Raw genomic sequence first — 6,857 nt, 5'->3', positions numbered from 1 at the left:
TACTTGCTTATTTACAACTTAGAGCCTCGCTCTATTTATACAATCCCATGGTCCACAGACCATGGCTAGATTTCTAAAGCTGAAATTACATTACAAGAATGAGGGCAAACAACCCTATGACTCATTTACAAGCTTGCGCTATGTGCCCACAAAATGCAGAGTCTTTACATCGAATTTAGTGAAAATCTGGGCTTTGCACCCACAAACTTCCCTTGGGGGATCTCGTGCCCAATAGTTAGCCTTAGGTAGGTCAGCACCTACATACTTGTAAACATATCAACCAGTAGAAGAGCAATGGGGTTGGAGCTTCCTTCCAGTAGAAGTTGGAAAACGAGCGATGTTTGTAGCCTTTAGTAGGTAGATGCCTGCATACTGGAAAAATTTTGCACTAGTACAAAACTTGTAAACACTTTTTAATAAGAGGATTGGAGACTGATACGACAACATCGATGGTTTTTTCCCACATTGGGTTTCCACTTGAAAAATCCTGGTGTTCATGTGTGCTGCTTATGTGTGTTGATTTATTCCATTCTTACTGCATCTGTTTACAACTTAGTAAATGCATCACACTCTTATTTAAGTTCAACAGACAATTAATTTTTTACAAGTTTACTATCTATATGCTGGTTTCATTCATTATAGTCACAGAGATACATTGTTTGGTTTTTGTAAAACTGCGTATATAGTTTGAAAAGGAAAATTATTATTGTGAAAATATAAATACTGATTCACCTTCCTCTCTGTATTTTTCCCAGCAATTAGTATCAAATTAGGTCCTTTAGAAGAAGCTTGATCACTTGAAGGAATATATCTTAAGATGAGAAATCAAGAAGGAATGGCATCTACCAGACCACCAATATTCAACGAAAATAACTTGGCATATTGGAAGATAAGAACTAGAGCCTATCTTTAGTCTCTTGGAGCTGATGTTTAGGAAATTGTGGAAGGAGGATACCAATATCCAGCAACAGTCCCCACAGATCCAACATAAAAGAAGTTATATGAAACCAATGCCAAAGTCGTCAATGCATTATCGGGAAGTCTATCAAAATCAGAATTTGTCAAATTTATGCAGCGCAACACAACCAAAGCAATATGGGACAAAATCATTCAGAGCTACAAAGGAGACTCCTAGGTAAAACGTGCCAAACTCCAAACTCTCAAAATTAAATATGAAACTCTCAAGATGCATAGTGATGAAAGTATTGCTAGTTACCTTTTACAAGTAGATGAGATTGTAAATCGTATGAAGAATTTGGGTGAAGAAATAAAGGAGGCTATGATAGTAGAGAAAATTTTAATATCTCTATCTTCTAAATTTGTGTGAAAAGTATCTTCCATTGAAGAGAAGCACGATCTAAAATATGTCACTATTGTTCAACTTCATGGAATTTTAACTACCTTTGAAATGAGGAAAGGAGGTCCATTAGAAATTAGAGAAGCTTCTTTCAAACCCTCTGCAAAGGGAAAAGAGAAGGAAGATCTCAAGGAATCAAGACATATATCAAAAGAAGATGAGGTAAACTTTCTGAGGAAACTTCAACTACGTACCAGAAGATTCAAAGGTAACATTACCTTCAAATGTTTTTCTTGTGGTAGAGTTGGTCATTATGCTGCTAAATGTCCTTATAAAGAGAACCATGACAAAGGAAAGGATTTTGCAAAAGCTAATAGGAAACAATTTGTTAATAGAATAATTTATTATACTCATGAATATAGTGATGGGCTATCTAATAGTGATGAAGGTGAATTTGATCAAGATATTAAACTACTCATGGCTTATGAAAATGATAAATTTATGGATGCCTTAGAAGAAGAATATTTTCTTGAATAAGTCGCTCAACTTAAAATCTTCTTGGACGAAAATAATCTATCCATAGAAACTTTGACACGTCAACTCACAGAAAGGGAAAAACATAATGAAAAATTAGAGTGTGAAGTACTGAGTCTAAGAAAGGAACTTGAGAAGGCAAAATATTTGAATCTTAGATTTGCTAAAGGATCGTAAACCTTAGATGAAATCATCAAGGTTCAGTGTCATCATGTTATAAAGACTGGTCTTGGATACACTCGAAAAACATCCCAACCAGAAAATTCTTCAGCCATCACCAAAAGCTATCTTAATGCAGCAAAAACCAGGTAACAATTCGTCAATCCTCAGCAAAAGCCTAAAGGTACTCCCCGGGTAAATCATGCTCATTCTACTCCAAGGGTGAACATCAATAGAAGCACTAACCATTTGTGAAAAATACCAAAACATTTTATGATCACAAAAACTTCTTCTTTAATGGAGAATAATTTTCATGTCATAACTTTGGTCATAAGGCTGCTCAATGTGTTTCTTACAAAACTATCATGACTAGAGAAGCAAGAAAACAAAGGAGCATGACAGGAATCAAGAATATCTCTTATAATAACTTTTGACCTCTTGAAGATGAAATTTAATGTTCATTTTGCAATAACTTTGGTCATGAAGAATGTGAATGCAGGAGCAAATTTTGGCCAACATATCAAAATGAGCAAACATCATCAAACTCGAAGGTATGGAAAAAGAAGGAACTACAATAAAAAATATGTGGCATAGCTCTGTTTACAGAAGGACAAGAAAATAAGTGGTACATTGATAGCGGATGATCCAAACACATGACAAGTGATAAATATAAACTCCTTTCATACAATGCTTTAGAAAAGGAAAAGAATGTCTCTTTTGGAAATGACACACCAACTGTCATTAAGGATAAAGGTTTTTTTTATCTAAAATAAAATGTTAAAGCTGGAAATGTTATGTATGTTGATGGATTAAATCACAACTTATTGAGTGTTATTCAAATGTGTGATCAAGGAAATGAAGTTTCGTTTCAATCAAAAGAATGTGTGGTCTGTGAGCTTGACACAAGAAAGACCATAATCAAAGGTACAAGAACTCCAAGCAATCTATATATACTAGAAGGAGATCAAGAACAATGTTTTCTATGCAAAATAGAAGAGAACTAATTATGGCATAAAATATTGGGGCATCTAAGCATTTCTCAAATAAGAAAGTCATGCAGGCTCAAGGTCGTTTGTGATATTCCAGATATCATCGTCCCATAAATTACCATATGCAAACCATGGAAATTTGGTAAGAAAACCATCTTTCAATTCAATTCCTAATAAGGATCAACAAGTAAGCCTCTTGAACTCATTCATACTGATGTGTGTGGACCAACAAGGAAAAGGTCACCTCATGTAGAAGAATACTACATTTTATTCGTTGATGATTTTTCTAGAATGTGTTGGATTGGGTTATTAGAACATAAAGATGAAGCATTTGAAAAGCTTAAGGTCTTCAAAACTTTGGTTGAAAATTAATTTTCTCTAAAAATGAATTTTCTTAGATCTAATCGGGGAGGAGAATTCATATCAGATGAATTCTTTGAATTTTGTGAACAACATGGAATAAAGAGACAGTTCTCTGTTGCCAGAACTCCTCAACAAAATTGTGTGGTGGACAAAATGAATAGAATAGTTAAACAAATGGCTCAATCTATGCTTGATGAGATTGGAAATTCTGACACCTTCTAGGGTGAAGCTATACATACTCCATTAAATATTCTCAACAAAACACATGTACGTGTAAATAGTGATAAAACTTCATATGAAATTTGGTATGGTAGTATTCCCACTATAGAACACTTCATAGTTTTTGGAAGCAAATGTTTCATCAGAAAGATTGATGAAAAATTTGGTAAGTTTGAACCCAGAGCAAATGAAGGAATATTTCTTGGTCATTCATGTAGAAGTAAAGGATAAAAATGTTTTAATAAGAGAATTCGAAAAATTGTTGAATCCATTGATGTCGTAATCAATGAAGCATGCAGAAATCCGAAACATGTGACATCAACAAAAGAAGATGATAATAATGAAGACGGTGAATGCTTTCCCGTATCAAATCGAAATGATATAGAGGAAGAAACCAATGAAACATCAGAAGAAGATACATTTGATAGATAAAAGGCTCCATCTAGGTATGTTCAAAAGAATCATCCAGAATCTCAAATTATAGGAGAAAATGGGTCTGGAGTACAAACAAGAAGAACTCTTGTAGGATCTTCTAGTTATCTAGCCTTATTATCCTCCATATAACCACAAAATGTAAATGAATCCAACGAAGATGAATGTTGGGTTAAGGCCATGGATGAAGAACTCTAACAATAGAAAAGAATGATACTTGGGAATTTGTTCCTAGACCTAATGATAAAAATTTTATAGGGACAAAATGGATATTCAAGAATAAGTTGAATGAAAATGGAGAGGTAATTAGGAATAAAGAAAGGCTTGTTTGTAAAGGGTATGCACAACAAGAAGGTATAGAATTTGAAGAAACTTTTTCACTTGTAGCTAGACTTGAAGCGATAATAATTTTTCTTTCTCTTTCAAGTTTTTGAAAATTCAAAGTTTACCAAATGGATGTAAAATCTGCATTTCTTAAGGGAGATCTAGAAGAAGAAGTATACGTTGAACAACCGGAAGGATTCATTCTGGGAAATGACGCAAAGCTTGTATGCAAACTCAAAAAGGCTTTATATGGGCTAAAACAAGTTCTGAGGGCATGGTATTATTATCTTAACAAATATCTTCAACAAGAAGGCTTTCCAAAAGGATCCGCAGACAACAACTTATATACAAAAATTGAGAATGATAAATTGTTAATTATTGTTGTTTATGTTGATGATATCTTCTTTGGTAGTAATGAAGAATTTATGAGTTAAAACTTTTCTTCTGTTATGCAACAAGGATTTGAAATGTCTTTTCTTGGAGAACCAACCTATTTTCTTAGTCTAGAAGTGAAACAAACAAAAGATGGCATCTTTCTCTCACAAACTAAATATCTCAAGAAGATTCTGAAGAAGTACAGAATGGATGATTCCAAACCAGTATGTACTCCAATGGTAATAGGATGTAGTCTCATTTCTAATGATCAATCTCCTACAGTGAAGCAACGAGAGTACAAATCTATGATTGGAGGTCTACTTTATCTAATAGGTACTAGAGCAAATATCATGCATGCGATATGAATTGTTGGAAGATTCCAAGGCAACCCAAAGGAATCACATCTTCAAGTAGTAAAGAGAATATTCAAATATCTCCAAGGAACTCAAAAATTTTGTCTATGGTATCATAAAGATACAAATGTCACCCTTCAAGCATATAAAGATGTGGATTGGGTTGGAAATGTTGATGATCGAAAAAGCACTAGTGGACGTGCATTTTATATGGGATCACAATTAGTATCTTGGTTCAACAAGAAACAAAGTTCGATTGCCTTATCTATAGTGGAAGCATATTATGTTCCCGCTGCATCTTGTTGCACACAATTTCTCTAGATGAAGTAGACATTACAAGATATTTAAATTATATGTTCTCCACCCATCTCCATTCGATGTGACAATACAAGTGTGATTAGTATCTTGAAAAGTATTTTATGCACTCCAAGACCAAGCACATACCCATTAAGTACCACTTTCTACGAGAACAAGTACTTGAACAAAACGTTAAATTAGAGTATGTTCCCTCCAAGGATCAGGTTGCTGATATATTTACCAAACGTCTTCCCAGAGAAGCATTTGAATATCTTAGACAAAATCCGGTAGTTGTTTATGCCTCAACTTGCTATTACAACTATTTTGTTCATATTCAAATGATTGTTTCCCATACATGGATTTCATGAAGTAGAGTTGCGTATATACACGAGTTTCTAGTAGTAGCATATATGTTTTTATGATAGAAAAATAGTGGGTTAGACTCAAGATCAGTTTCTGACATGGTTGTTCAGTCTGATGTTAATGGATATAGTCTACTGATATGCTTTTCTCATTGATTTTTATTTGATTGATGAAGATGCCTTGATTAATGAATTATTGACAATGCACAAGTAGCGTAGGTTCAGGGGGAGCATTAGCTTTCAAAATATTATTCATTGTTGGCATCATGGTTGCTAAATTCAGCTATGGTCTCAGTTATTTACTTCATTTGACGAAAATGTCATGTAAAGGCCTATGGTATAATAATATGTCTCTTTCCATCATAGTCTATTATGAATGAGTCCTTTTGGACATATGATGTAATTTTGTACCCCCACTATGCATGGGAAGGATGATGTATTAATTACATTTTTCAGTCATGTATGAACATTTGGTGTATCCCCACTTAGTTGGGTGATTGATGCAAGGATGAGTCATTGGTGATAGGAAGGTCATACTCACATAGTTGAGTTATATAGTCATGTTATTCTTTTGAAAAAATATTTCTGTAGACTCTACATGTGCTCATGGGGAGCATGGACAGTATAGTGCATCTCATCATGTACTAAGGGGGAGAGTATCTTAGTGTTTCTTGATATATCTAATAGGTTCTACAGCTTGACATGATCAACACCAATATGGCTGACATCAAGTCCAAAGGGGGAGATTGTTGGCATTATGGTACATGTGTTTTCCTTGATGGCAACCCACATACAAATTAGTTCATAAAAGATATAGTGATGTATGATGGCAACTCACAATGTAACAGGTCTATCTAGAGTTAATAGAGTAATGGAACAGAAGAACAAGATGATGGGACAAAGAATTACAAATCAGAATCAAGAAGGAGAATGTTTTAAGTTGTATATGTTGTTTAACCTAGTCCAAGTCACGTATACACATAAGTACACAGAATAAAAGGCGTAGATACGTATGCACACAATTTCATAGAAAGAAAAGGGCATATGGGATGGAAAATTAAGGTTGAAGAATACCAAGGGTCCATACCATGGTATTAGTCCACAATATTGAGAACAATAACAATTATTTGATCCCGTCTAAGAATACCATAGG

This window comes from Pinus tabuliformis, chromosome 5_1 (genome assembly GCF_031772625.1).
Source record: "Pinus tabuliformis cultivar Carrire ecotype Pingquan chromosome 5_1, CPIR1, whole genome shotgun sequence".
Taxonomy (NCBI): Eukaryota; Viridiplantae; Streptophyta; class Pinopsida; order Pinales; family Pinaceae; genus Pinus; species Pinus tabuliformis.
The sequence above is the reverse complement of the archived record's forward strand: the minus strand, read 5'-3'. Positions refer to the sequence as shown.